The 9,157-nt window shown below is 32.3% G+C and overlaps 1 long non-coding RNA gene across 1 annotated transcript; it reads right to left on the bottom strand.

Moving 5' to 3' along the window:
• Window positions 1–3,734: 3,734 nt before the first annotated feature.
• On the bottom strand, window positions 3,735–8,590 carry LOC141377198 (uncharacterized). The gene is made up of 3 exons (XR_012389339.1): window positions 8,139–8,590; window positions 5,350–6,570; window positions 3,735–4,438 (listed from the first exon to the last, which is right to left on the bottom strand). It is a non-coding gene; the product is annotated as an uncharacterized lncRNA (long non-coding RNA).
• Window positions 8,591–9,157: the final 567 nt, after the last annotated feature.

Below are 9,157 nucleotides of genomic sequence, written 5' to 3'. Positions count from 1 at the left end.
TTTGGACTAATTTATAAATGATCTATAGGATTAATGAGGTCTGTAGAATTATTGTTCATAATTCAGTTGTTCACTAATTTAACAAATCAAACCCTACTGTAAAATGTGACCAAATTCTTTAGTTGCCAGATTTCATTTATTTGATCCAAAATATTATCATTGTGTAAAATAACATTAACATGTTAAACAGAACTGTAAAAAGGACAGGACTGTTCTATACAGCCTCATTTATTTGTGATTGAAATCTGTAATGGCCTTAAAACATTTTAATATTCCCCTTGACCAATTGAATGCATACTTCCTGAATAAAAGTATTATTTTCTACAAAAAAAAGGGAATACATTTGAATTTAAATACAACTTGAAAGCTCTAATTGCAGTTACATATAATTCGACATGCGAATCTGTATGTGAGTCACACATATGCACTGCTTGAATGCACAAGTTTATCTGTTGTGATGTCAGATATGCTTGTCTGAGGTGTAGTTTTGTTTTGCCAAAGCACCCAGTGCAGAAGAAGACTTATCTCAGGTGTTAAGTGAGCATGTAATATTCACCTCTGGGCCGAAAGTTAATCAGCGGCCAGCATTTACAGCGATGAACATAGCAATAAAGCTCTGCAACCCTTCAGTGTGTTGTAGAAGTCATACACTTATAACATATACTGCGGCTGATTCACAGCACTTTATTTTTTAAGATAGAATTGTAACCGTGTATACTTATAATAAAAAGTATTATTGCTCCATCCTTGGAGGAATTCGTTTGTAATGATGCTTTTGGATGTGTGCATATGATTCAGTGTGTTGTCATTGTGTTGCTTTTCACAAAACTTAGAGTGAATTTGGTAGGAAACACGTGCTGTGTTTTAAGCATGTGTGTGAAATTTGCACAGTGAATCTAACTTATATATTATTATTATTAATACTTTATTATATGGATTGTGTAATATATGTGTGCCTTAATTTTCTCACATTGTGGGGTTCAAAAGTATAGCAATATCGGTAAGTTTTGAAATTTACAAGATACATATTTGTTAAAATTTTGGTATTCACAATATTTGTCAATATTTATCTTTCAACTATTTAAGAAGACTTGTATATTAAAATTTATACAACAGTTCTGTCTGATTCTCAAATCTGATTGGCTGATAGTCGTGCGATATTCAGCAATTTCAGAACTCATATACAGCCTCCTCACCCTTCTGTATTACTCCCCCAATATAGAGTGACAGTACATCAATATATTCACTACAGTTTGACAAATATTGCAATGTTGGACAACATAACACATTTGAGGCTTTTTTAGGTGAGAATGTAGTTGTTTAGATTGCAAATTTATTTATTAGGACAGTACCTATTTTAAGTGCCTTTTTAATATACAGCGACATCCACAAGATGGAGACAGAGACCGCATAGTAAGCCCTAAGTGGAGGAAAAAACCCAGTGCAATTTTAAACTACAGCTGACCAAATCATTATTATACTGGTCGATCTCTGTTTTTTGTATGTTGTAGTGCTGTATTTATACCATAGCAATTGTAGTGTATTGCATGTTAGATGGGACTCACATGTTAGGAATGTATCTATTTTGTGTTGGCAACTCTTTGTATAACTCTGAGTTACTTTTTGGTTGGCAGTAATCTGGTAGTGTTTGCGATGCTTAAGATTTTTCGGGGTGAATTATTGTGATATCCCGATTGCAACAGAGAAATACTGAGATATCTCTGTAGACTGATGGCATTTCATAGCATTCAGCCTTATAATCTTAAAATGTCAGCAAAATCACCTGTTTTGTCATCATTTTAGATATTACGCTAGAGAATCATTCAAACACTAGCTCTAAAGTGACGGTTGTGAAGTAATGGTTTCTGCTGTTTTGATGGTAAGCTGCAGGTGTAAACAAACGGCGGAAAAAAGTAGTTCCTCATACAAAAGTGTTTTTGACTCACTGTGTTTAATTTTTATTTTTTTATGTACACGATTATGTAATCGAACTGTTGTATAAACGGTATATATTTTCTTCACTATTTAATTTGCAAGCCTATTTTATTTCTGTTCTCTAAACAGGTCTGTGTTGGAAGTTATATTTCAAGAGTGTAAAAATGTCATTTGATCTGCATCTTCGTCATCTGCTGTCTAAAATCCCGCAGAGTCATTTACCCTGGGTATTTCTGAGTAAAGACGACTCTTAATTGTCAAGGCCATTTGGGGGAGCAGCGCCAGTATTAGTGCTGTTTTCTTTTAGTTTCATTAGTTCCCCACTGGAGCCAAAGAGCTCTTTAGTGATCATGGCTATTGTTGGTGGCCTGTTAGAGCTCCAGTGAGCACGCAATAACATTTTATGTGCTTGAGACGAGTCTCGCTTCTTTGAGTGTTTCACAGGAGCCGCTGGAGAGGTCATTTATACCAGATCTCAGCCTGACCAGCAAACACTAACAAAACAAATTGTTTTAAAGCAGACAGACGATATCAAGAGCTGAAGTCTTGGTCATGGTGCAATCTTGACCTTTTTTTTATAACACACAGAATAAGAAATAGACAACTAAAATGTGTTTGCAAAGTGTATTTCACAATTTAAAATAATATACTATGTTTATATCTTATTACTACATTTAGCAAGCTATAACCAGGTGATAATATACACTACCAGCAGTTTTGGGGTGAACACGGTTTTTAAATGTTTAAAAATAATCTTTTTCCGCTCACCAAGGCTGCATTTATTTCATCAAAAATACAGCACAAATTGGAAAATTGTGAAATATTATTGCACTATAACATTACCGTTCAAAAGTATTTTATAATTTAATGTAATTATTTATTCCAGTGATTTTAAAGATGCATTTTAGCTTTATTACTCCAGTCTTCAGAGTCACATGATCCTTGAGAAATCACTCTAAAATGTATTACTATTATAATAATAATAATAATAATAATAATAATAATAATAATAATTATTATTATTAATATTATTATTATTAATGGTAATAGTAATATAATCAATAATGACTGGAGTAATCTCATTTAAAATAATCATTTATTACAATGTTTTGTAAATATTTAAAAATTAATTTATTTTTACATTTAATAAATGCTGCCTTGATTAACCAAATAATTTTTAAATAAATAATCTTAAAAAAATCTTGATAATCTTAAAAACAAAACTGACCCAAAATTTTGACTGGTAGTGTAGTTCAGGTTTTTGCAGTTATTAAAGTTGAAAAAATTAAATCCACAGCTATAAACCTTGTTTGTATGCAGTGTAGCACTATTAGTTTAAGAAATTATTATTATTAAAACATTAATAAAAGAACACTAATTGAAATAGAATTGACTGAAAATACATGCTTTGTTAAATAAAAAATAATGCCGAATGAATAGTCTACATTGTGTGATGATACTAGCAATTGTTATATTAACATTTATTTAAGTTAATTAAAACCATGTAATGAAAACCATGTGTTTTACCCAAAAATTAAACACTAATTGAATGTATTAATATATTAAAATAAAGATTTATATTAGAAAAAGAGAAAAAACTGTAATGTGAAATCATATCACAAATAATCACTCACTGAAACAAACAAAAAAAACTGTTTATATTTCAGCTAGTTATCAATAAAAAAATTAGCACTAGTTAATTTAAAATAGAATATTTGGGTTGTTACTAATATGAAAATAACAGAAGTACATTTTACTCAAAATTAGGTTGTTAACTTAAAAATGTAAAATATATTTTTAAAGATCCTTTATTTATTTATTTTATTTACACCAAAAAGATCATTTTACATAATGACGCAGTGCAGACATTGCAATACAAAGTATCCAAAGAGTACACAAACAATAACAACGACACACTCCACCTCACAATCCGTTTTTTTTTTTTTTTTCTGAGGACTGTGTAAAAAGGTTAATCATTGATGTACAGAGTGTTTATCAAGATTTTGTTGTTTCCAGACGCAGGTAAAGACGACTGTGGTGCAGACGTCCTGTCCCACAGAAAGTGGGTCGTTCACATTCAAAGCCATGTGTTCTTTACCTGTGTTTGTAAAGCGTCTGTTAGTCAGTAAGTGTGGGATCAAGGTCATCGCTGAGCAGCACGAGTGATGGCCATCAAACACAGCAGTCAAAGAGCCTTTTCTGGACTCCTCAGGTGACACTGAGACAGAGCCTTCTCTCTCTCTCTCTCTCTCTCTCTCTCTCTTCCTTTAATTCTGCTGTTTGTTGAGTCTCTTTACATTTAACTGGGCCACTTAAACAAGAGATGCACACCTTTGAAGTTACTGGTCTTGGTTTACTCGGTCTACAGGCTTGTTTTAATTCGAAGAACAGTTTTGTTGATTGGTTTTGAATTGATTTGTTTCCTTTTATTTAAACTGATGTAGATTGTCACTTTTTTATTGTGCCGAATTGGTGTTTCACATTTTCCAGTGATGGGTTGCAGCTGGAAGGGCATCCGCTGCGTAAAACATATGCTGGATAAGTTGGTTCATTCCGCTGTGGCGACCCCAGATTAATAAATGGACAAAGCCGAAAAGAAAATGAATGAATGAATGAATGGTGTTTCTCATGTTAAGATCTTTTTGTGAGTCTTTAGATGCATGTTATGAACAATAATTTATTTAAAAAAAAATATTGACTTTGTGTTAGATCTTTTGTCCTTTTATTCATCAGGGGTTGCCACAGAGGAATGAATCGCCAACTTATCCAGCATATGTTTTACAAAGCCGATGCCCTTCCAGCTGCAATCCAGTACTGGGAAACATCCAAACACTCATACATACACTATGGCCAATTTAGTTTATTCAATTCACCTATACCGCATGTCTTTGGACTGTGAGGGAAACCGGAGCACCCAGACGAAACCCACTCCAACACAGGGAGAACATGCAAGTTCCACCTCAAAAAGCCAACTGACCCAGCCAGGACTCGAACCAGCGACCTACTTCTGTGAGGCAACAGTGCTAACCGCTGAGCCACCTTGTCGCCTCAAAAAAGAGTTTATGATTTTAATAATTAATTGACAAAAATATTTATTTATTTGACCATTGTTAGTTATTGTGAATAATAATAATAATAATGATAATAATAGTAATAATAATAATAATAATAATAATTATTATTATTATTATTTTATTTTTGGCTTAGTCCCTTTTATTAATTTGGGGTCACCACAGAGAAATGAACTGCCAACTTATCCAGCATATGTTTTTCGCAGTGGATGCCCTTCCAGCTGCAACCCATAACTGGGAAATATCCATACACATTCATTCACACACATACACTACAGTCAATTTAGCTGGCTCAATTCACCTATAGTGCATGTCTTTGGACTTGTGGGGGAAACTGAAGCACCCGGAAGAAACCCATGCAAACACGGGGAGAACATGCAAACTCCACACAGAAATGCCAAATGACCCAGTCGAGGCTCAAACCAGCGACCTTCTTGCTGTCAGGTGAACGAGCTACCCACTGCGTCACTGTGCAGCCCATTAATAATAATAATAATGAATAAATAAATAAAAGTGTACACATTATGCTTTAATATTATATTTGAGAAAACTTAACCTTTTCAACAAAATCAACCTTTTTATATAGTACACATTTGTTTATTTATAAATATATAATGAAATAATTAATGCTTTAAAAACTCATGTTAGCAAAGGTTAATCAAATACTGTAAAATTACTTCCAGTAGTTAACACATTGGTAATGCATTATCTAACTGTCATTTTAAACAGTTTACTTTGTTTTTACTCAAATAAAATTTGTATTTTTTTTACTAAATTTTTTTTTACTGAACCAAAACATTTGAATCCTGTTTTTTGTGTTCATATGTTTACGCAGCAGCTACAGCAAAAAAAAAAAAAAAATTAATCACGCTGTAAAATAGAAATTACTGCTGCATTTAATATTTTTGTTTAATCAAATGAACTTTTTTTGGTCATCTCAACTTACATCAATCAAACTGAGTAAAAATATTAAGTTAAACTTTGTATAACTTAAAGAAATCATTGAACCCTGATTAACTTCTTAAATTAAGTTTAAGCAACATACAAATATTTGTTGTATTGACTTTGTGTCATTATTTTTTACAGTGAACCAATAACATTCACAGAAAATGAGTATAACAGAAACAACCTTAACTTAACAGAACTGAAGTCCAAGACAACTAAATAGACAACTAGACTGCATTTTTATGATTTTAAATAACATCAGAAATGTAAAAACAAATAGAAATCAAGAGTTATAATGGTTAGAACATGAAATGATCTGAAATCTTTGGATCCTAAACCCAGGGTGGCCTGAAATGCTTGTTAAACGTGTGTTTTGGTGTGGTGTGGCTCAGGCTGTGCGTTTGGAGCGTCAGCGACAGATGCCGTATGTTGACTGTATTCCCAGCAGAAAGAGACGCCCCTGGGGTCTGTTGACATCTGACAGTACATCAGGGATCAGCGTTGACACTCTCATCTTCTCATGCTGTCCTGTGTACTGTATGTCATTGAGCACATGTAGAAACACACGCGAGCTGCTCTTCACTGCTTAGTGCACACTGGAGAGGTATTATTCTGCAGCCTGTAATGCACCAGGAGCAGAAATGGAAACAGTTCAGTATATTAGTTGACTGAAATGTTGTTTTAACCTAATTTGGGGTCATATATGGACTATTATAAATTACTGATTAAAAATGGAATTGAAAATGGAACAGGTTTGTCCATATAGTTGTATCAAAATTGGGTTGAAAAAATTTTATTGAACTTTTCTATGGATACTGACATGATTGTATAATTTAATAATGATGTTATGGCAATAGTTTTTAATTTAGATATGCAAATATATTTTGACATAATTGTTTTTTGTTTTTTTTTGTAAATAGATCATGGTGAAAACTTGGACTGATAATGTGTTGGTGGTGAATAGGTTGGTGTAAATTAAAGCGTTTTAGAGGGCAGTGTTTAAGGAACTGCATTGCCTATGTTTGGCCAGTTGAGGCCATGCTTTCCCCAAACTGGGCAGACTCACTGAAGCCTGGAGGACAGAGAGTCTGGATCTGAGCTTCTCAAAAAGAAGACTATTAATAGGATGAGGAAGAACAATTTTTTTTCAGCTCTTCCCCTAATTTTTATAGAGACATGGTCTTCCTGTAGCAATCATGTATTTATTCATATATAGTTTTCATTAAAATTTAAATAAATTTTATGTTCCTCTGTTGTTTATCATATTGTGCAGATTATATTTTATTTAATTAATTAATTTAATTATTTTTTAATTTTATTTAATTTGATTATTTTATTTTATTTAATTTAATATTTTTTCATTTTATTTTTTTATTTTATTTTATTTTGTATTTTATGTTATTTTATTTTATTATTTCATTTAATTTAATTACATTTTATATTTTATTTTATTATTTCATTTTTTATTTTATTTGTATTTTTATTTCATTTAATTTCCTTTTTATTTTATTTTAATATTTTCATTTCATTTCATTTTTTATTTAATTTTTTATTTTATTTTATACTATTATTTCCTTTCATTTTTATTCTATTTTATTTTAGTTTATATTTTATGTTATTTTATTTTATTATTTAATTAATTACATTTTTAAAAATTCATTTATTTCATATTTAATTTTTTATTTGATTTGATTCAATTAGATTTTTATTATTTCAATTTATTTTTTATTTAATTTTTAATTTTTTAATTAAATTATTTGTTTTATTTTATTTTTACGCATTAGCTTTGATTTTATTTCTATATTTTATTAGTTGTTTTTGATTAGTCATGAATTATTATAGTTATTATTGTTATAATATTTTTATTTATTATAATTTTTATTTAAAAAAAAGTTTTTTATTTTTGTATTCATTTTAAGAAATTACATTGTTGTTGATTATGATTAGAAATGTTTTGCTTTATTTATTTATTTATTTATTTTTTAACTGTTAATCAATAACACCCCCAAACTTTTTATTCAATCCATCATCCACTAATGTATTTTTACTTTATGATAATTACTAACTTTTGTCCCCCCGCCCCACTTTTTTTTTTCCATGCATTTTTTTTCTAAATTCAAGACTTGAGGACCCCCCTGCAGAATATAGTGTATTGGAGACAATTTCCCTGCTGAAAGGTGGTCTTACCTGCGCAGGCCGATCCAGGGGCAGCTGCATGTCATTTCTGTCCCAGTCAGCCAGGGTCTGTCAATTAAGGGAACACAGGGCAATCTGTGGCCACTGAAAGAGATCCCCTCACCCTGCTTGCTGGCAGAGAGACGGGCCTTTGTTCGCTGGCATGTCTCACATACTTTCTGCGGCCAGATAAGCCCAGGCTCCATGAAACCCGGCTTTATATTTGGCCACTGTAATGTCCCCACGAGGGCAGAGCGTAGTTAAGAAAGCACAGGCAGTGAAAAGGTAATATTCCCCTCCTCATTACGGGGTCGGCAATAAAAGCCACAGGTTAGGTGGTCCTGAAGTCTGGCGCGGGACGTTTGCTGAATGACGAACCTCCTCCCCCTGGTGGTGTAGGAATGAGCTGGGAAGCTGGAGGGCGGCTTGCTTGTTTCCTGAAATCGGATTAGCAGCTACTCTACACTTAGATCTGCAGGGAAAGGGGCTTTATTTGAGCCCAGCTCAGGACCACCCATCAGGTAAACAGGTACATTAATGTGGGCCTGAAGAGAGAGAGAGACAGAGGTAGAGCAAAAGTCAAGGAGAAAGAGAGACAGTGAGTGAGAGAGGAAGAGAGAAAGACAGATTGGGTCAGTGATAGGGGGCGGACTCTGTTTTGGATAACAGAGCATTTTTATTGGGGATTTTTATTCAACTTGTTTAAACCACACACACACACACACGCATACAAATAAACAACAACACAAAAACAGACCTCATAATGTATCTAATGCAGAGAAAATGTATGTAATTTATGTTATTTATGTAATTTAATTTTTAATGTAATTTTTATGTAATAAAAACTTTTAAAACAAACACCTTTGCTATAACAAATAACTGTAAAAAAAAAACAATAAAAAGCACTTACAATTTTACAGTTTTGATTTGAGCAATTTCTATGTGACACTCTCATGACTCTCAATATATAAAGCTATATAAAGTTATTCACTTCATGCTTAGCGTATGAGCGGGCACAGAGGTCACTTTCA

Source organism: Danio rerio, chromosome 13, assembly GCF_049306965.1.
Source record: "Danio rerio strain Tuebingen ecotype United States chromosome 13, GRCz12tu, whole genome shotgun sequence".
NCBI classification, from domain to species: Eukaryota; Metazoa; Chordata; class Actinopteri; order Cypriniformes; family Danionidae; genus Danio; species Danio rerio.
The sequence above is the reverse complement of the archived record's forward strand: the minus strand, read 5'-3'. Positions and strand labels throughout refer to the sequence as shown.